General features: G+C 46.4%; 2 long non-coding RNA genes across 2 annotated transcripts; one reads left to right on the forward strand and one right to left on the reverse strand.

Moving 5' to 3' along the window:
* Nucleotides 1–13,643: 13,643 nt before the first annotated feature.
* Nucleotides 13,644–17,074, reverse strand: LOC308163426. The gene is made up of 3 exons (XR_013937618.1): nt 16,914–17,074; nt 14,021–14,094; nt 13,644–13,771 (listed from the first exon to the last, which is right to left on the reverse strand). It is a non-coding gene; the product is annotated as an uncharacterized lncRNA (long non-coding RNA).
* Nucleotides 17,075–19,651: 2,577 nt separating this feature from the next.
* Nucleotides 19,652–20,587, forward strand: LOC308163253. Its single transcript, XR_013937603.1, has 3 exons — nt 19,652–19,783; nt 20,238–20,318; nt 20,478–20,587. It is a non-coding gene; the product is annotated as an uncharacterized lncRNA (long non-coding RNA).
* The last annotated feature ends 2,154 nt before the right edge of the window (nt 20,588–22,741 follow it).

Here is a 22,741-nt window from a genome sequence, read left to right on the forward strand (position 1 = left end):
TTCCCTCTTGAACTCTGACCTTCGCTTGGAAACCCTGCATCTTTCCATAGCCATCCTTGAACAGTCCTTTGTGCTTCTCTAGGAGGGCTGTGAGTGTAGGTGTACTCACTGGCTTGTCATTTTTCACACTGAAGATCTCTGCCCAGCTTTATCTGTTTCAGCCAGTTGCGGCCAAGTAAGGCTGTCTTGACGCCTTTTACTATGAGCAGTGGTAACATCCACTCTCTTCCTTCATACTTGACCGGTACCTGTATCTGGCCTAACACAGGAATCCTGTCCCCTGTGTAAGATGAGAGACGGACGGCAGCTGGTTGGAGAGGGCACTGTTTCAGATGTTCTCTGTAGATATGTTCCGGAGCTATGGTAACCTGTGTCCAACTGCATACTCACTGGTTTTCCAGCTAACTCCATTTTTACATATATTCCCTCTTGGTGTCCTTCAGCGGTGTACATGTTGAATAGTTCAACTGTCTCAATTTCACCTTCCTCCTCTTCCTCTGACACATTGTGAGTTCTTCCTGTGTGTTTTGCACTTTTACACACCCTCTGCACGTGACCTGTCTTCCCACAGTTGTGGCATTTCTCATTAATGAACCTACAGCCACTGGGTCGGTGATTATCTCTTCCACACCGATAACAACCTTGCTTTGCTTTGTCCGATGCATACTGCCTTTTGGGTGCACGTCTTGCACTTCTTGAGTCATGTACCTTGTGAACCTTCTGGCGTTCTGAGCGCTCCGACAGCTCCATGGTGTCCTTGTGGGCAAGCTCGAGTCCCAGGGCAATATCACAGGCTTTCTTGAATGTCAGATCCTTTTCTGTCAAAAGCCGTCTGTGATAGGCTTCACCTGTGAGACCACACACAAACTGATCTCGGAGAGCATCATTCAGAAACTGGCCAAACTCACATGAACTAGCTAACCGTTTTAAGGCCAGGATGTAGTCTGCCAGTGCTTCACCTTGGTTCTGGTGACGCTTATAGAATCTGAAGCGTTCAGCAATTATAATGGGCTTAGGCTTGAAATGGTCTGATAGTGCTTTAGTAAGCTCAGCATAAGACAGTTCCACACATTTCTTTGGCTCTGCGAGACTTTTCAGCAGCCTATATTCAGTTGGGCCCAAAACACTGATAAACACATTTGCTTTCTTCACATTTTCTATTTCATTTGCAGCCAGCCAACTCTCAAAACGTTCCAGATAAGACTCAAAATCCTCCTTTGTTGAATCAAAGTCAGGTACTTTTCCAATAGTAGTCATTTTTTTTCTTTTTAAAAAAAATGTATATTGCATGACATATTTCCATGTCTGATGTCTAATGTCTAATGTCTGATGTACTAATGTCATTTCAATGCATTATAGACCTTTTCTTTATAACAAGCACAACAACAACAAAACGTTATTATGCCGATGTGCTGTGTGTCTAACGTTACAAGCTGATTTGTGCATGACAGCCGCGCATTGACATATTTCAATGTCTGATGTCTAATGTCTGATGTACTAATGTCATTTCAATGCATTTCTACATTCACAATTTCACAATTCCTTATTACGTTAGCAGCTACCGTTAGCAACAACAACACTGTTCTACTTCAAACCAGAGAAAGAAGCCATTTACTCTCCATTGACACACAACTGAAGGAAAGGCATGTTTGGGGTTACACAGTGACTAACCACTACAGTAGTATGCTGAACATACACACATACAGACATACAGTGAAACAACAACAACATAGAATTCTCATATGGTACTATGAGAATAAAGCAGCAACATGATGATGCCATAGCTACTCAGCATAGGACAGTAACAGTTCACCCACCTTAGTCAGATAGCAGCAGCAGCAGCAGCCATGTAACGTGTTGTTAGTAGTACTGTTGACTACGATGCACTAGTCTGTGCTGCTACGTAGCTCACCTAGTCAAGTTCGCTTTAGCAACGATCGCTGCTCAGACATACGTTCTCAGACTCGCGAGAGTGAGCGAGATCCAAGATGGCACCGCCTCATGGCAGACACGTGTTCTCAGACTCGCGAGAGTGAGCGAGATCCAAGATGGCGCCGCCTCATGGCAGACACGTGTTCTCAGACTCGCGAGAGTGAGCGAGATCCAAGATGGCGCCGCCTCATGGCAGACACGTGTTCTCAGACTCGCGAGAGTGAGCGAGATCCAAGATGGCGCCGCCTCATGGCAGACACGTGTTCTCAGACTCGCGAGAGTGAGCGAGATCCAAGATGGCGCCGCCTCATGGCAGACACGTGTTCTCAGACTCGCGAGAGTGAGCGAGATCCAAGATGGCACCGCCTCATGGCAGACACGTGTTCTCAGACTCGCGAGAGTGAGCGAGATCCAAGATGGCGCCGCCTCATGGCAGACACGTGTTCTCAGACTCGCGAGAGTGAGCGAGATCCAAGATGGCGCCGCCTCATGGCAGACACGTGTTCTCAGACTCGCGAGAGTGAGCGAGATCCAAGATGGCGCCGCCATATGATAAGGTTCTATCTCCATCTATCTCCGTTTAGAATTATACGGTTCTATTCCTTTCTCTTTTAGTTTTTTTGATACTGTTTTCCATATCTCAAGGTGCAATCCTATATTTTTTTGTATTATCTGTTATATGTGAAAATACATGTGTACTTTTATAACTCGTTCATATAAATGAAAATGAGCATTGACACAACAATATACTGTATGTAAAAGATGTTTTGCTGCAATAAAAAACATTTGAAACATAAATATTGTCTTGTTATTTTGTACACCATAGGGGTAAGGTAAATAGGTAAAACACACCTGGGGGGGTATTCCACGTAGGGTGATTAACTCTGATCCAGGTTTAAATCAGATCCGGACGCTAATTTCAGCTTCCATCAATGTGGCTCAAATAATTCGCTGCTTGGCAAACAGCGAGTGTCTTGGCAAACTCAACAAGAAACCAAGTACAGTGCCATTCCTTCACAGACAGGGAAGGAGAGCCCAATTTCCCCTCCCTAGAGAAACTCAGCCATCCCAACATGGGTTTTGGCCCCCATTTCCCCCCAGAGGAGAGACATGAGATGACAGTCATGGCCTGCACAGCTGAAGTCAATTCACTAATCACCCAGCAGCTCACCTGAACAATCACCACTCCCTATAAAGGGCAGTCTCACAGTTCAACAAACACACTGTGATAGGAACATGTACTATTGCAGTGCTGTGCTCAAACCAACTGTTTACAGAGACCAGAGTGGCTGACGGTGAGATGACTTGGCTGTGTGTTGTTGTTTGTTTGATATCTTGGATTTGTTTGATAGCAAATTGGTTGCTGTTGGGTGTTTGATATCAAGTTCAGTTTATGGTCAAGTTAAAAGGGCGGTACATAATTTTGGGAAAACTATTTCATTACTTGTAAAAATGTTTCATTGCATTGTAAATTCCTTCATATTGTTTCTTAGCCGCTTATTTTGTGTTTATACCTTTTCAAAGGTTTTTCACCTGCTACTACTACTGCTAAACTTATAAATCTGATGAAAAAGAGACCAAATTAAGTCCAAAAATAAAAGGAGAAAGATAATTACTGTCTGGTCATTGGATGCAGAAAGAGTGGAGTCCCAGTGAAACTCTGGTCAAACGGTCAAAGCCCTTTCAAGTTAGGGGAAGCACAGAAACCACAGATAACTTGACAGTTGCTATGCAACCAATCCTTCTGAGCAAACCTGGTAGCGAGCAGGTTTACAGGCTGGTTTAGGTAATACGTGCGTCAAAAATGTCTCACAGATGGAAACTACATCCCGAACGACAGTTCCGTCAAGTGTCTTTTAGGAAATATTAGTTCCCACTTTTTACGAGATAGATAGATAATTTGATATTGTGGAAGTGTGATCGATAAATAGATAGATAGATAACTTGATATTTTGAAAGTGTGATAGATAGATAAATAAAAAAGTGTAAAAAAATAAATAATAATAGGTATGTCTATCAACTTGCATTACTGTCATCACAGTGGTGTCTTTGGCGCAGGGTTTAAGGCAGCCAGCTAGAGGTCCGAAGGTTGCCGGTTTAATACTTGATTTGGTTTAATGTTGTTGTTTTTTTCTTTTTACATTTAACCGAAGCCTTCATGCAAATCGATTTACAATATATATACTGTATATATCTGACCATGAATACTTGATGAGGAATCTAATTTGCACTAAATACTTTTTGAAATTATTCAATTTGATTGATCTCCTCAATATTTAGGCATAACAGGGTGGACACGTTATGGTCAACCACATTAAACTCACTGGATAAAAACATAAAAATCAGATGGTAAAAGATCACACAGCTTACAACATTTGAAATCCCCTCCACTGATGTGATGTCACCTCATGAGAGTGATGTGATTGAGAAATATGGTTTTCTTTTAAAAGGGACATTAACACAGCATAACAGGGTGTACAGTGATCGCAGGGACAAGCATAAAACCTTAATTTTTTTTGTAAAAAAAAAAAAAAAAAACTATAAAACTATATTTGATTTCAATAGATATTGATCAGGAAAATGAAATAATAATAACATATTTGGAAATGTATATGTTTTTAATAGTTATTTTTTGGATTGAAGTTGAATGAACAACACTGGGGACATCCCAAATCCCATGCAAAATCCCATTTACATCTTTAACCAAAGCTTTTAAAATGTAGAAAACAACAACTTAGAAGCCCATATCATTGTATTCATAATAAATAACAATTGACTATACATGAAAAACCTAATGGAATTAGTATTTGTCCAAATTTAGACAAAATACAACATGATTTGTACTGCATGGGGACGGAAAAGGCACCGTATAAAAAAAATGACCCGATTGTGATTTCTAAAGGGAAACAGGCGTGGGACTTGCGTGCGCACCGTTTTACAAATCTGAATGTTGGTGCACGTTAACGTTCTTGCTTGTCTATGTATGCAAGCTTTTTACACCAATCCTACGCAAAGCTTTATAAATGAGGCCCCAGGGATCTCACAGGATGCTAAAACAACGCTACTAAACGAAAATCCAGGCTTATTTTGATAAATCTTGCGAGATTGGATTTTCCTTTAGCAATGTTGATGGAATACTCCCCAGGATAGAGGAATGCTGATCTTAATATACTGTAGATAATGACTAAAAAACTAATTAAATACATGTAATATGATTAGTCTTAAAGTAGCTATCAGTGATTTCTGCAAATAGTTTTAGATTTCTATGACCTAACTTTTGTGCATTACTTTTTCAAAACTTGATTTGAAGCTATACCATACATCATGTGTTTACAAATTCTAAACAAAAACAAACAATACAGCAATAGGTCCTTCTTTGGTTATGAAGAGGTACAAAGCTTGTTCTACATTGATTAATGTATTTAGGAGTAATATTAATCATAATCTAGGAGTATTTTTTTAGGACGTAACAAAATCACTGACAGCTGCTACAAAGGACTCCTAAGACAGCAACAGCTTATAATAATCGTCATCACTAGGCATGGGAATTGATAAGATGTTATTGATACCTATTCCATTATCGATTCTGCTTATCGGTTCGATTCTTCTATTGATTCCCTATTCATTTTCTGTGGGGGAAAAAGTAGGCCTACACAGGTTTTATTATCGAGTCTCTGAACACAGTGTACAAATATCCAAAACGAAATAAAAGAATGGAAAATAAAATGGTCCTTTTCTCAAAAGGATATAACTTTGAAAACAAATATAAAACTGATAAACTCAATAATGTCTCATGTCTGCTTTCTCTGGGAGGGTCTGTAGCAACCGTCTGTCTGTCATCATCAGAAATGGATGAAATGGGAGAATATTTGTACAGCGTTCGTTTTCATTTAGGGTTTCTTCATCAAAGAAAAGATCTGCTAAGCCTGCCTGCGTGGCACTAATGTTATTAGCATAGGATATTTACCCTCAGAGACGGACACGTTGCTCACTTGGGAGGCAGTGGCACTCGTGCGTAGTGTGTGGAGTGTCAAACACATGGCCTTCCTGTCATTTAAGGCCATGTTGCGTCGAAAGATGTTTCAACATATTGCTGGTGTTTCCACCATTATCATTTTACAGATGTTACAAATAGCCATGTTAGTAATTTTTCCTTGCCATGCTTTGGACCTTTTCTCAACTGGAACCGGTTCTCCATTCCCATCCCTTGCAGCAACAGTTTATAATAATCGTCATCACGTTTGACCTTTCGAGATTCCAGTGTGCCCTTCATCAGTGGGGCCCTCAGTTTTACGTGACCTGTGATCTGTCCAGGAAAAAACTCAGTGCCCAGTCTCCCAAAAGTTTCCTAGCTAACGTGACAGTTTATTTCTCCCAACAGAGCCAGAGGACTGACCTCCCAGCACACATTTTACAATCGTTGCTTCCTCTGCACTGTGGCTGGGTTTCTGAGAGAAATAAAGTACAACTTTAGTTACAAAGCTTTTTGGATACTAAGCACGGGTCTCTATGGGGTATAACTTCGGCCCTTTTTCTGGTAAGGTTCATGTGGTTAGGAAAAACTCTTGGCCCTACATAATGAAAGGGGTGGGGACTTCATTGTCATCTTTAATCAGTGCATTCACAAACACAGGACTTTTACCATGAATGAATGAATGGTCTTTATTGTCATTGCTATAGTACAGGTACCAAACAACGAAATTTAGGAGGGGTGGCTCCCCTGGTGTTAGGAAAGAAAAAAAAAAAAAAAAACACAAGAAGGGAAGGAGCTGGTTTACATAAATAAAGGCTATGTACACTATCCACTATACTATACTGTACAGATAGACGACTAGGGTTGTCATATTGCACATAGTGTTATTGCACATTCATTTAAAGTGTCGCTGTTTGCAGGCTTGAAATGTACATATTTGTGCCTCAGCACTACACCTGATTTTTTCAGTCCAGCAGCTGCCATCAATCCGTCCAGACTGTCCAGGGCCCAGAACCTAGGTCGTTGCTGTGTTCAGGGCCTGGATGGCCCTGGGGTAGAAGCTGTTCTTCAGTCTGTTTGTCCTTGCGGCCATGGTCCTGTACCGCCTTTTCGAGGGCAGCCGGGTAAAGTGTTCGTACCCAGGGTGGGTTGGGTCTCTGGAGATCTTGGAGGCCTTCCTGAGACAGCGTGTGTTGTACAGCTCTTCCAGAGAGGGGAGGGGGGCGCCGGTGATCTTCTGGGCTGTTCTCACGACTCTCTGTAGCGCATTTCTCTCCGCGGTTGTGCAGCTGGAGAACCAGTTGCAGATGCCGTAGGTGAGGATGCTCTCCACTGCGCCGCGGTAGAAGGTCACCAGTATCTCCTGCTTGCTGTGTTCCTTCCTGAGGACTCTCAGGATGTAGAGCCGCTGTTGTGCCTTCTTGATGGTGGCTGTTGTGTTGTCCTTCCAGGACAGGTCATCCTGTATGTGCACCCCCAGGAATCGGAGGGTTGAGACTCTCTCCACGCTCTCTCCGTCGATGAGCAGGGGCTGGATCTCGGACTTTTTCCTCCTGAAGTCCACGATGATTTCCTGGGTCTTTGACTTGTTCAGCAGCAGGTTGTTAACCTTGCACAGCTTGCTCAGTTGCTCTACCTCATCCCTGTACGCAGCCTCGTCCCCCCCCGAGATGCAGCCCACCACGGTGGTGTCGTCTGCAAACTTTACGATGGAGTTGCTGGGGTGGACGGGGGTGAAGTCGTAGGTGTAGAGGTTGTAGAGGATGGGGCTTAGCACGCAGCCCTGGGGGGACCCAGTGCTGAGTCTGAGGGCTGTGGAGGTGTGGGGGCCCACCCTCTGGGGGCGGTCGGTCAGGAAGTCCTTGATCCATGCACATATAGAGTGTGATAGACCCAGGTCTAGTAGTTTGGTCACTAGCCTGTCTGGAAGGATGGTGTTGAAGGCGGAGCTGAAGTCCACAAAGAGCAGTCTCGCGTAGCTGTTTCCCCTCTCCAGGTGGGATAGAGTGGCGTGGAGAGTCGTCGCGATGGCGTCCTCTGTGGACCTGTGGGCTCTGTAGGCGAACTGGTACGGATCCAGGTTGGGCGGGAGGCGTGTGAGTATGTGGGCCAGGACTAGTTTCTCGAAGCACTTCATGATGATTGGTGTGAGTGCCACCGGGCGGTAGTCGTTTAGGCAGCTCACCGTGCTTTTCTTCGGGACTGGGATGATAGTTGAGGTTTTCAGGCAGGGTGGGATGGTGGCCTGGGACAGGGACTGGTTGAAGATGTTGGTGAAAACCCTGGTCGGCGCAGTCCCTCAGCACCCGTCCCAGGACGCCATCCGGCCCCGAGGCTTTCCTGGGGTCCACCGCCTTCAGCACGCGTCTCACTTCATGCTCTGTGAGGGTGAGGCTGCTGAGAGCTGGAGAGAGTGGTGTTTGTGTTGTGGTTACCTCCGTTCGCCCCTCGTCGAACCGGGCGTAGAAGGAGTTCAGCTTTTCCGCCAGCAGGGGGTCGTCCTCTGCGGCTGTGAGCCTGTTGGCTCTGAAGTTTGTCATGTGCTGAACCCCCTGCCACATCCGCCTGGAGTCGTTGCTCAGGAAGCATTCCTCAATCTTCTCTCTGTGGTCTGCCTTGGCCTCTTTGATGCCGCGCTTTAGGTTAGCCCTGGTGGTGCTTTACAGCGGTGTGCCCTTCCCTGCGAAGAAGGCGTTGTCCCTCTCGTTGATCAGTTTTTGGACCTTCCCAGTCATCCATGGCTTCGTGTTGGGGTAGACCCGGACCTGTTTGTCCACGGTGACTGAGTTGGTGCAGTTCACTATGTGGTTCAGAACCGACGACGTGAACTGTTCCAGGTCCTCATGCTCATATTCCTGCCATGAGGTGTCATTTAGGCAGATCTGCAGTGGAGCGGACCCTTCTGGCCAGGTTCTGACAGTCTTAGTGGTGATGGGAGCACTTTTCCTCATGGTAGTGTATGCTGGGATCAGGAGGCTTGACACATGGTCAGACATGCCTAGATGAGCTAGCGGTCTAGCCTTGTAAGCACGTTTGATGTTGGTGTATACCTTATCCAGTGTTTTTTCTCCTCTTGTTGCACATTTAACATGCTGATAGAACTTGGGTAGTACTGCCTTCAGGTCGACATGATTGAAGTCTCCTGCTATAATGTGAACTGCCTGTGGATCTGCGCTTTGTTGACCACTGATGACGTCATATAGCCGCGCCAATGCTAAGCTACCGTCTGCATTCGGTGCAATGTAAACGCTTGTAATATACACTGCATTGAATTCCCTCGGTAGGTAAGTGGGTCGGCATTTAACAGTCAAGTATTCCAGGTTTGGGGAACAGTGGCTACTTACAGTTTTCGTGTTTAAGCACCAGCTATCCTTCGTAGATATAATGATCCCACCTCCGCGAGTCTTACCGCTAAGCAGCGTGCGGTCCGCACGGTGTAGAGTGCGGCCTTCCAGGCTAATCGCGGAGTCCAGGATAGTTTCATTTAGCCAGGTTTCAGTGAGAATAATCACACAGCTATCTCCCACGATGTTATTTTTGGCAACCTGTAGTCTCAATTCATCCATCTTATTAGTCAGGGACCTGACGTTGGATAGGAATATACTCGGCAAAGCTGGCTTGTCCGGGCACTTTCTCAGCCTAGCTAGCAGGCCTCCCCTGCAGCCCCGTCGTTGCTTGCGGTCCTTACGCCGACGTTTGCGCCTCAGGGTCGGGACTGAGTACCATAGTTCTCCCGGTAAGCGGGCGATATCGTGATGAATCCTTTGCTGTTTCAGGAACTCCGCTGTTACTGTCTTCTCGTTTTGCGTACCAACTTCTAGTAAGTCGTGCCTGCTGTAGGTACTATTTACACAACCGTTCCCTATAAGTACTAAAATAAAAATGTACATACAAATGCACTTAAAAACACTAAAGAACACCAGTGTTGAAGCCACTCCAGCCGCAGTGACTATGCGCGCCGCCATCTTGCTTACTTCCAACAATCTGGCCATAGCTGTATGAGCTGTTGAAGATGAGGTAATGTGTTTTAATTATGTCTCTCTGAGTTATTCAGTCTCTCAGTCCTAGTCCCTAGTCCTTTGTGCAAATCTGGATTTTCATTTCCATAGTAAAATCACAAACTCACAATAGTACAGTATTGGGTCAGTATTGGGTCAAATGCACATGAAAGAGATAATACATGTCTTTTTTCTTATTTTTTTTCTTTTCTCACACACACACACACGCACACCTTGTCCTTCTGTATTGATAGATAGATAGATAGATAGATAGATAGATAGACTTTATTTGTCATTGTTACAGTACAGGTACCAAACAACGAAATTTAGGAGGGGAGGCTCCCCTGGTGTTTAAGAAAGGAAAAAGAAACACATTTTGGAAAAAGCATAGATGCATAAAATCACAAGAAGATAAGGGGCTGGTTTACATCAATAGAGGCTATGTACACAATCCACTGTACTATACTGCACAGATAGTCAAATAGGGTTGTCATATTGCACAAAAAGTATTTTTTCACATTTTTTTAAAGTGTCACAGTTTGCAGGCTTGAAAATGTACATGTTTGTGCCTCAGCACTAGCTGCCATACAATCCGTCCGGACTTGTCCTGGGCCCAGAACTTAGGCCTTTTCTGTGTTCAGGGCCTTGACGGCCCTGTGGTAGAAGCTGTCCTTCAGTCTGTTTGTCCTAGCGGCCGGGGTCCTGTACCTCCTGTTCGAGGGCAGCTTGACAAAGTGTTCGTGCCCAGGGTGGGTCGGGTCCTTGGAGATCTTGGAGGCCCTCCTGAGACAGCGTGTTTTGTACAGCTCCTCCAGAGAGGGGAGGGTGGCGCCGGTGATCCCCTGTGCTGTTCTCACGACTCTCTGTAGATCGTTTCTCTCCGCTGCCGTGCAGCTGTGGTACCAGTTGGAGATGCCGAAGGTGAGGATGCTCTCCACTGCGCCGTGGTAGAAGGCCACCAGCATCTCCTGCTTGCTGTGTTGTTTCTTGAGGCATCTCAGGGTGTATAGCCGCTGTTGTGCCCTCTTGATGGTGCCTTTAGTGTTGTCCTTCCAGGCCAGGTCATCCCGCATGATGTGTCCCAGGAAACGGAGGTTTGAGACCATCTCCACGCTCTCTCCGTCGATGAGCAGGGGCAGGATCTCGGACTTTTTCCTCCTGTAGTCTACGATGAATTCCTGGGTCTTTGACTTGTTTAGCAGCAGGTTGTTTACCTTGCACAGCTTGCTCAATTGCTCTACCTCATCCCTGTACGCCGCCTCGTCCCCCCCCGAGATACATCCCACCACGGTGGTGTCGTCTGCAAACTTTACGATGTAGTTGCTGGGGTGGATGGGGGTGAAGTCGTGGGTGTAGAGGTTGTAGAGGATGGGGCTTAGCACGCAGCCCTGGGGTGACCCAGTGCTGAGGCTGAGGGCTGTGGAGGTGTGGGGGCCCACCCGCACCCTCTGGGGGCGGTCGGTCAGGAAGTCCTTGATCCACGCACATATAGAGTGTGATAGACCCAGGTCTAGTAGTTTGGTCACTAGCCTGTCTGGAAGGATGGTGTTAAAGGCGGAGCTGAAGTCCACGAAGAGCAGTCTCGCGTAGCTGTTTCCCCTCTCCAGGTGGGATAGAGTGGCGTGGAGAGTCGTCGCTATGGCGTCCTCTGTGGACCTGTGGGCTCTGTAGGCGAACTGGTATGGATCCAGGTTGGGCGGGAGGCGTGTGAGTATGTGGGCCCGGACTAGTTTCTCGAAGCACTTCATGATGATTGGTGTGAGTGCCACCGGTAGTCGTTTAGGCAGCTCACCGTGCTTTTCTTCGGGACTGGGATGATAGTTGAGGTTTTCAGGCAGGGTGGGACGGTGGCCTGGGACAGGGACTGGTTAAAGATGTTGGTGAAAACCCCGGCCAGCTGGTCGGCGCAGTCTCTCAGCACCCGTCCCAGGACGCCATCCGGCCCCGAGGCTTTCCTGGGGTCCACCGCCTTCAGTACGCGTCTCACCTCGTGCTCTGTGAGGGTGAGGCTGCTGAGAGCTGGAGAGAGTGGTGTCTGTGTTGTGGTTACCTCCGTTCGCCCCTCGTCGAACCGGGCGTAGAAGGTGTTCAGCTTTCCCGCCAGCAGGGGGTCGTCCTCTGCGGCTGTGAGCCTGTTGGCTCTGAAGTTTGTCATCTGCTGAACCCCCTGCCACATCCGCCTGGAGTCGTTGCTCAGGAGGCATTCCTCAATCTTCTCTCTGTGCTCTGCCTTGGCCGCTTTGATGCCGCGCTTTAGGTTGGCCCTGGTGGAGCTGTACAGCGGTGTGCGCTTCCCTGCGAAGAAGGCGTTGTCCCTCTCATTTAACAGTTTTTGGACCTTCCCAGTCATCCATGGCTTCGTGTTGGGGTAGACCCGGACCCGTTTGTCCACGGTGACTGAGTTGGTGCAGTTCACTATGTGGTTCAGAACCGACGACGTGTACTGTTCCAGGTCCTCATGCTCATATTCCTGCCATAGGGTGTCATTTAGGCAGATCTGCAGTGGAGCGGACCCTTCTGGCCAGGTTCTGACAGTCTTAGTGGTGGTGGGAGCACTTTTCCCCATTGTGGTGTATGCAGGAATCAGGAGGATTGACACATGGTCAGACATGCCTAGATGAGCTAGCGGACTAGCCTTGTAAGCACGTTTGATGTTGGTGTATACCTTATCCAGTGTTTTTTCTCCTCTCGTTGCACATTTTACATGCTGGTAGAACTTGGGTAGTACTGCCTTCAGGTCGACATGATTAAAGTCCCCCGCTATGATGTGGATAGCCTGTGGATCAGTACTTTGTTGGCTACTAATGACGTCGTATAGTCGCGCCAATGCTACTTTGCTGTCTGAGCTAGGTGCAATATACACACATGTAATTAGCACCGCGTTAAACTCCCTAGGCAGGTATGTGGGTCGGCATTTAACAGTCAAGTATTCTAGGTCTGGTGAGCAGTGGCTACTTACAGTTTTCGTGTTTAAGCACCAGCTGTCCTTCGTCGATATTATGATCCCACCTCCTCTTGACTTACCGCTAAGCTCCGTGCGGTCAGCGCGATGAAGCGTTCGGCCCTCTAAACTAACGTTAGCGTCCACAATGTTGTCATTTAGCCAGGTTTCGGTCAGAATATTCACACAGCTATCCCCTACGATGCTGTTTTTTGCCACCTGTAGTCTCAGTTCATCCATCTTATTTGTCAGGGATCTGACATTTGAGAGGAAAATGCTTGGAATAGCTGGCTTGTTTGGGCTTCTCCTTAGCCTTGCTAGCAGGCCTCCCCTCCGGCCTCGCTTTTTCCTACGATCCCGCCGCCGGCGTCTCCGCCTCAGGGAGGGGACTGTGAACCAGGGCTCTCCCGGTAGCCTGGCGATGTCCGTGTCAATGTTGTATTGCTCCAGGAAATCCGCCCTAACTATCCTGTCGTTTTGCGTGCCGACTTCTAATAAGTCGAGCCTGCTGTAGGTACTATATACACAACTGTTCCCTATAAGTACTAAAAAAAGAGTGAACATATAAAGGTAATTAAAAACACAAAGAAACACCAGTGTGGTCGCCCCCCGAGCCTCAGCGTCTAAGCGCGCGGCCATCTTGGACATATTATCTTGGACGTATTTGAGACCTCCTTTCTCCTTTAATCCCTCCCCTCTCTTACAACCTTTCCCCACCCCTTCTCTCTCCCTCTCACCCCCTCCCCCTCTCCTCCAACCTTTCCCCGACCTTCCTCTCTCCCTCAGCCGGTGAGTAGTTGCTGTGCCAGTATCTGGACGCTCTCCCGCTGTTCGTACAGGTACATCTGGGTCTCCCACAGCATGTCCACCAGGACGGAGTCCCTCACCTCGTCCAGCATCACCTCTTGTGAGAGCTGGGGGCTCAACCTGGGGGTTCGAGGGCAGGAGAGACGGAGGGAGGGAGGGAGGGAAGATAATGGGGGGACAGAGAGACATTCGAGGGAGGAGAAAGACGGGGAGAGGGTGGAAGGACATTTTGACAACATGAGGCATAAAAGGGAGGGGCGGGGGGGAGAATGAGCTTACTAGACAACAGAGAACTGCTTCGTTGCAATGTCCATAACGTTTTGTAGTCGGTTCGCTTATAGGTAAAGAGTTGTGAGATCAAAGACAAACCTGTGATAGATGGTATCAGTCAACTCGCACCATGACCTGGCCCTGTCCACAGCACAGCCGTCAGAGTCTGTGCACTGAGACAGAGGAGACAACAACAGCATGGTGAAGTCAGCCGTCAGCCACGACATCGTGTGACGCGGGCAAAAACTACGTATTGAAAAGCTTGCCTTGCATGCAGCATTTGCAGTTCTGTAACCTCACCCAAGTCCTTTTTTACTACGTATCTGTTGAATAGCTAGTACCTGTTTAGCTTCACCCTGCCCAGGCTTGAATAGCGAGTGCATAGAGTCTGGTAATTTACTGGGTAACCTAATAATCAATTCAAAATCGGAGCAAATCACACAACTAGGAGGCGCGACTCCACATCGAGGGAAGAAGAGTGCGAGACGTCCTGTGAACGCTATTTTAGCCAGATTGTTGAGCGTGATCAAATAATTTTTGTTTGATATCCGAAGACGTGTACTGGTACGTGGCTATCGTTGCTAACCGCTCGCTAATATAGCTGAAAACTGGATTTTCACACTGTCTCCCGTTTCTGGGATGGGGAAAGTGGGATAAGGAAAACTAGTCCATTCTATTATGGTGAGGGCAAGTTTGGCAGCATTATCAGCAGGGCTGCCAAGTCTCACGCAATCACCGTGAGACTCACGCATTTCAACCAGTTCTCATGCTCTCACGCCGCATCTCTATTTCTCACGGCGAGAATTTTTTTATTTATTTTTTTATTTTTACGGGACTTTTATTTTTGAAATTTCTTGAAAGAAAGCTACCGGACATGACTTTCGTGGCATCTTTCTGCACGCGCGTTAACTTGAGTCTGCAATCGAAGCGGCAGGCGAGCGCTGATGGAAGAACCTGTGTTCACGCGAGCTGCAAGAACGTAGCAAGCAGGGTTGCCAGATTGGGCTACTTTTGGTCACACTGGACGGGTGGATTCGGCAGCTTTTAGACCGGTTGGGCTGGACATTGTCAATTCCATCTGGCAACCGTGGTAGCAAAATATGTGCATACATTACAACATCGTATCTGGTAGCCTACTGGACTGGGTTGCACCAATATGGCGTAAGTCATTACTAAATGCAGGCATTTAGTAGTGACTAAACCCCTAGTTGTTACTAGTTAGTTTCAAACTAGTTGTTTACTAATTTCGGTTGCACCACGCCAATCTTTTGCCAATCTTAGCTAGTAAATACTCCGTTTTGGTAACTGTTTTTTGTTTCTCTACTGTAACATAACCAGGTACATTAATAATAATTGTTAAAGGAGCAAAGTCTACTACTTGCTACTGAGATGCTAACCCGACGGATTGTCCGGTTGACGCGCCGTGCGTCCTAAATTTGATGTGTTGCTGTTGGTTATATAAGATCTGTAGTCGTTGGTTTGCTGCATAATAAACATTTATTGTGTTACTATGTGCCATCAATGGCTTAATCACTGGTACAAACAATAACAAACTTAGCGCCCTTGCGGTCAAACCTATTTGCCCTTCCGGGGTCAACACCTGACGACAACAACAACAAATGTGCTACCTGATATACACCTGCCTCAGGTATTGTGACAGCGCCACCCCATGCCCACACAGTGAATTACAACACGTATCACAGGACCATATCTGGCTCCTACAATAGTAATAATAAATAGTAATTGCAATTTACAATACAAATACAACAATTGGGGGTCCCTCAAAAAAAATGTGGCCGCGCTACGCGCGCACAACATCAACCACCAAGGCCTCATTCTGACCCAGGAAAAACCCTGGTATGTAGCCTACTGTATAACATGATAGACATCTATGAGCAATGCACTGTATATAAGATGATGACCACAGGTCTTTCTGCTGCTGACCAAGGGGCTGAGTCCTGTTGATGGGGCCCAATTTTCTTTTAGAGTCTGTAGGCTACTGTATTTGTTCATTAAGATTTCATAAATATGATATATTGTCTGAATTTTTGTCTTGTTTTATAAAATGTTAATTATTTTCATTTCTTGTGCTGGTTTATTATGAACAACATGTAAAATTGCAGGAAACTAGCACAAATAATTGGGTGGGAGAGAGGGGCCGCTGCCGCCAAAACGTGCACAGTTTTGGGTCGCTCCACCAGCAAAAAATCTCACTCCAAACTTTTGGTGAAACTTGGCAGCCCTGATTATCAGGTCGGTGTTACAGCGCTATGCACTTGTTTGTGTGTCTCCAGTGAGGAATGCAGCACATTGGGGGAGATTCTACGGGTTGCTGAGGATGAGACTAAGGGGAAAAAGACCTCAAAACAAACAACTGAATATGACTGTAGTCTTGGGGGGGGGGGGGGTATTCCATCAACGTCGCTAAAAGAAAATCTAGTCTTATTTTGATAAGTCTCGCGAAAAGAAAAGAAAAAAGCCTGGATTTTCCTTTAGTGACGTTAATGGAATACCCCCCAGGCCTGGCAGAACATCACCAGTCAATGAGCCACAGCCTTCGGACAGTTCTTGCATCCGAAGGATCTTTTGGACGAAACACTAAACGTGATTGCTTCATTTGAACATTATATGAATCTGTCCCAATACTTTTGGAGCCCTGCTATGGAGGGACTATGTTTTAAAAAGTGTTGTCATTACTAAACGGTGAAACCAATACTAACACAAATACCTTCAAAATAAAAAGCTGAGAATTGACACTTTAACCTCATCGTAACTGTTTGATTTGGAACATTTGGGAGTATCGAGCCTAAAAGAAGAAAGAAAAACGCTTCACTGTCCCAATAACTATATTCAATTGTGGGGAGCATGCAGCGTCTGTCCTGTAGAGGGAGCTACACTCACGCTCCACCACGGTCCTGTAGCTCTCTCTACAGGCCAGATGCTGCATGCTCCCCACAAAAAACAGTGTAACCCACATTGTCCCTCCACTCACACAGTCCACCAGCATCTTGATCAGCTCCTTGGCTCCTACGAAGCTCTTGGCCAGTTCCAGAGGGTTGGAGGGCCTGAACACATCCACGGAGCTGACCGCCACCTGAGGGAGTTTCCCTGTACCCAGAGACACCACCACACCCAGGCTCTGGACCACCTCTCCTCGCCCCTGGGACAACAACAGGGGAAGGGGGAGGAAAGGAGAGGGGAGATAAGGAAAGAGGGGAGGAAAGGAGAGGGGAGATAGGGAAAGAGGGGAGGAAAGGAGAGGGGAGATAAGGAAAAGGTGGGGGGAGAGATGGGGCAGAGAAAGAGAGCAACTTTGATTTTATAGAATTGATTTGGGCAAATCTAAGGTTTTGGCTATTTTTTTGTCAGTTACATTTTTCTAATATTTCAGCCATAATGGTTTTGGTCCTCATGTTGACAGACATCAATAGCAGACTTCAAAGGCAAATGCAAAGCCTAGAATCAACAACTAGACATTGACAGCTCTCTAACCCTGCACACATGATGTGATGGAACACACCTGACTAACCAGATACACCTGTCAGGTCAATTATCCAATACTTGATGGGAGGACGGGAGCAGGGGGGAGGGAGGGGAGGAAGGGAGCAGGGGGGAGGGAGGGGAGGAAGGGAGCAGGGGGGATGGAGGGGAGGAAGGGAGAAGGGGGGAGGGATGGGAGGATGGGAGAAGGGGGGAGGGATGGGAGGAAGGGAGCAGGGGGGAGGGATGGGAGGAAGGGAGAAGGGGGGAGGGATGGGAGGAAGGGAGCAGGGGGGAGGGAGGGGAGGAAGGGAGAAGGGGGGAGGGATGGGAGGAAGGGAGCAGGGGGGAGGGAGGGGAGGAAGGGAGCAGGGGGGAGGGAGGGGAGGAAGGGAGCAGGGGGGAGGGAGGGGAGCAGGGGGGAGGGAGGGGAGGAAGGGAGCAGGGGGGATGGAGGGGAGGAAGGGAGCAGGGGGGAGGGAGGGGAGGAAGGGAGCAGGGGGGAGGGAGGGGAGGAAGGGAGAAGGGGGGAGGGATGGTACTCACCGACGGGTACTTTGCTCTCCCGTCATGTCCACGCCCCTTTTTGGGTGATAGAAGGGGAGAAGTTTGACTGGCGGTCAATGGACATTTCTGGTCTTTGCTACTTTAATCCGATAAAATAAGAAAACCGTAGTGCTTTTTAGATATTAGGAGCCCAAATCCGATGGCCAGTTAGGCAAACTATTATATAGTGTCGTTGCCGATCAATGATCGACGTCGTTATATAGAGAAAATTAATGAAATAGGGGTTGATTCATCAGAGCAGTCATACGTCCTCTCCCTGTCATCAGGGATTTGTCGATCTTTGATTTGATTTGCCGTGTAAATCCCCAGATGAGAGTGTTACATTAGTTTTCTTAAGATAGGATAATGAATAAATCTGTTCAATTGGCATTTGCCTACTGTTAATCAGTGCCTACTGTTAATCAGTAGCCTGTATATGAAGATGTTATAGCTAGCTAGCTACGATTTATCATGAAAATAATGAACAGCAAGCTAGATCCAAAACTAGGGCCGGTGGAGGAGGGCAAGTGTCACATTGGACAGACTACCAAAACAGAAAAATAAAGTATCTTAACGATAGCAAAAGTGATGGATGTCAGACATAGCCTACATTACCTGGAGATTCAATAAGGTACTTTTATATGACAGGATATGGGTTAGGGTTATGACACCTGTAGCGAGATAGATAGATAGAGCCAAAAGTAAAAAGTCGCTGAGAGACGCAACCAGGGTCTGGGCTGGTAATTGTATGATGCGCCAAACAATCCGATGAGATGAAAAGTACGTTTTAGAGCATTTATTGAATAGAACAATCAAACTTGGCGACATACAAAAATAATCCATAAGCGATCAAAACCAGAAAAATAACAAACAATGCGTATAGAATATAGAATAGAATAGACTTTATTGTCCTTGTACAATGAAATTGTAGTGGTTCTTCTGAAGGTGCAAAAACAGAAAAACATATTCACATATTCACAAACATATACACATAACATATCACAAATATTACACACTAGACAAATTCAAAAGCGAAAATGCTATAAAACAAGCTAAGAGACAATGAGGTCCGTGGTGTCAAGTGCAAATAAAGACAACAATATTAAGAAAATAAAAACAACTATAAAAGCAAGCTAAAAGACATGAGGTCAGTGTCTCATCTGGTTCATCAGTGGTTCATCCGTCCTGTTCTTCCTGCATTACCAGGATCCAGCAGCGTCGTTGCTGTCGCGCAAACAAACAAATGTTTTACTTGCCCCGGGCAATCGGGCAACCGTTAATGTCGAACCCTGCCGGGTAATACAGAAGTAGTCTTTAGGCCTATGAAAAGACATTAGACACTGGTGATAAAGGTGGAATCATTGTCAACTAGTTGTGTGTTTGGCCCCAAAAAAAACGACATGGTTGTGTGAAGTCAAAAGTCAAAGCTTGTCTTTATAAGTTTGATTATTTCAAACATAACACTGTTTTTTTGTTTTTTTGTTCCAGCATCGTTCTATGCAGCCAAAAGACTACCCCGTGCTGACCCCCGAAAATGACACACGCATGAAGAAAAAACTGGACAAGATGATGAAAGAGCTTCATCCAGTGCCGTCGCCACCTTTTTGTAAGACACCTCTGTTCATCTGAAGAATACTATAGTTGGCGTCTAAAAGAGCTTTGTGCTTGAAGGTGGTTTCATTTGAACATGTTCTGTGTTCACAGCTACAGATGTGTCCACTTTCATCATTGATCACGAGAATGGAATAGTCTACAGCCCTCTGCTGAAATGGTCTGACACCATGGCACAGCGACTGAAAGAGATGAGAGAGAGAAGGGAGAACCTCTCTCCCACAGGTATATCTTATATATATCACCAATTGCTTGACCCGAGGGTTACAATTGAACCTGATATTTACAGTTATGATAATGTATAACAAGTGCAATGACACACACTCCAAACATTCTGCTGCCACCAATATGAGCAAGATCTTTTACATTTTAGCAGACACTTTTATACAAAGCAACTTACAATTAGAGACTTCAGAGACAGTCTCCCTGGAGTAACTTAGGGTAAGTGCCTTACTCAAGGGCACACTAGTGGTGGTGTTCCCAGGTGGGATTTGAACTCATGACCCTCTGATCACCAGTCCAACTCACTATCCACTAGACCACCACTACCCCCAAAATGTGTTTCTGCCCCAGTTTCGAACATGATAACCACTACGCTATGGAAACGCTATAGAATTGTATGTGCTTCAGCTGAGAAATCTGTTTGCTTGCTGTGACTCTAATCAATGCATTCTCTCAGCTTCAGAGATGGCAGAGTCCAGATTATCACCTGAACTCGAGCCTTCTCTTGGGAATACACCATCACACATCTCCCAGCTGGGTAAGGACTTGGGAATCCTTTGTTGATTCTCTGCTTTGGATTGTTCTTGGTCTAATCTGTAATACTTACCTAATGGGAGATGAGTTTGATGATTGATTAAAATGACTGGTTAGAATTAACCTATATTACTTCACTTATTCTCATATTTTGTCCATGCAGATACGGATTCTGATGACCCATATGTTGGTGCTCAGCCTTGCTCAAAGAAGAAAGATGGAAAGAAGCAACAAGAAGACACTAGTGACAACTGTCCTGGAAAATCCCTGCACAAGAACGACCAGTGGTTGTCACCTTGCAGTGATGTGTCGAGACCAAAATCATTAGATCCAATTCCTTTCCCTGCTTTATCAGCTGAAGACGAAGGCATAAAACAAGACAAAAAGAGAAACTGGTCTTTCTGGATGGATGACGAGGATGTTTTTTTTCTACAGCATTCTGTACTTAGTGCTGACCCTCCACAGAGAGCTCTCATTTCAGTTTATGTTCAGTGTCCTGTCATCGTCCTGCTTATTGTTTTGTAAATACCTGTACAAAGTTGCCAGCTATATTTCTACCTATTTATAAAGTTCCACACCTTGGGCATGCACCTCAACATTGTTGTCCTCTTCCCCTCTGACACCACCGTAACAGTGTCTCCCTGACTAACGCATTTTCTAGTTTATGCAATATACTGGCCATCAGGGCACACACAATAAAGTATTTTCACACTGACTGCACTTCATGACGCTGGTTGCAGGCTGAAGACAAGGCTGCACTGGACTACGAACTCCCTGCAGCCATCTGGGCGTCCGTCGTACCTCTCTGGGGGTGGCAGACGAGGCTCTCGAAGTGCAGGGATGGGAAGGGTAGGAGCTGGTAGAGGAGGTGGTGCTGCCGATGCGTTGGCTGCGTCGTGGAAGTCCACCAGGCGTTGGACAGCAGCGGACATCTGGCGAACGGACTCCGTCAACTCCTGTAGGACCCGGTCGTGCTGAGTGAGCTTGGCCCCTTGAGTGGCCAGCACGGAGCGGATCTGAGCTACCTCCACTGGATCCATGATGGTCAGTTGTTCTGTTACGTTTTGGTAAAGAGTTCTAGATGTAGAATGGTGTTGGACCCGTGTGCGGTTCAGCTCAGATGAATGGAGGTCGAGACAGTAATAAAATACGGTTTCTCTTTACTGAGATCTGCAATGAGTATTCACAACAGGACAAGGATAATCAAAAGTAAAGTGGAGCAAGCAAGGCTCTGAGTAACGAGTAAACTAAATAATCACGAGAACAAAACGACTTGCGAGTTGAGAAAACAAAAGGCGAGCAATCAAGGCTCGACAAACTAGTCACAAGATTCACGCAAACACGAACAAATCAAAACACTAAATATAGTCACAATACCTGGAAGCATAAAGTCCTCCAGGACCGAACGGACAGAGTCAAGGATAGTGCACAATATATTCCATAGGAGAAACAGGGTTCTCATGATGCTAACAAGTACGAACAACTGACAAGGGAACAGGGAAATGGGACACACCTAAATACACATACAAACACTCACAGGTGACAATGATAATGCAATTAGTCCAGGGCTGGAGTAATGCACTTTGACCAGCAGGAGGCATCGGAGAGGTATCCTCGCTGACCCCCCTCGTAACAATACGGTACATGTGGGAAAACTAGGGTTAGGATTAGGGGTAGGGTTAGGGTTAGGGTTAGGGTTAAGGTTACGGTTAGGGTTAGGGTTAGACATGCCAGCATGTACCAAGTCACCCTAGCACCTAACCCTAACCCTAGTTTTCCCACATGTACCGTATTCCCACATGTACCTGTTACGTCTGTGTTTACGACAGTTTGGGCTTTACGACATGTGCCGTATTACGTTTTGTGTTACACTTGTGTTTGATTAAATGGAGTTGCCAGCTCCGACTACAAGCTCTGAGTTCGACTCCGTTATTGAACATAACATTGGCGACGAGCGATGGCTGATTGTTCTCTACCAACACCCCCTCCTTTCCTAGCAGTCCCGGCAGAACCACCGATTCCGTGGGGCCGCTGGATTTCCTCTTTCGAAACATACATCCTAGCTGCCGGCTTGGAGGATGTATCAGACAAGAGGAAATATGCGCTGTTGCGGCACTGCCTGGGAACGGAGGGTCAGCGAGATACACAGACGCTGTGGAACTATTGAAGCAACACTTCGCCCCTCCACAAAGCGCTCTTCTCCGCCGCGTCATATTCAGACGAAGACACCAACGAACAGGTGAGACAGTGACACAGTATGTGGCTGATCTGCGGGGTTTGGCGAGCGTATGCAAGTTCGGGACATTACAGAACGAAATGATAAGAGACCAACTCATCTTACACACGAACTGTGACAAGATTAGGGAAAAACTGTTACTGGAAAATGATGAACTTACATTATCAGCAGCTCTGAACATGGCGGTCCAG

This window comes from Nansenia antarctica (genome assembly GCF_963989245.1).
Source record: "Nansenia antarctica genome assembly, chromosome: 8".
NCBI lineage: Eukaryota > Metazoa > Chordata > Actinopteri > Argentiniformes > Microstomatidae > Nansenia > Nansenia antarctica.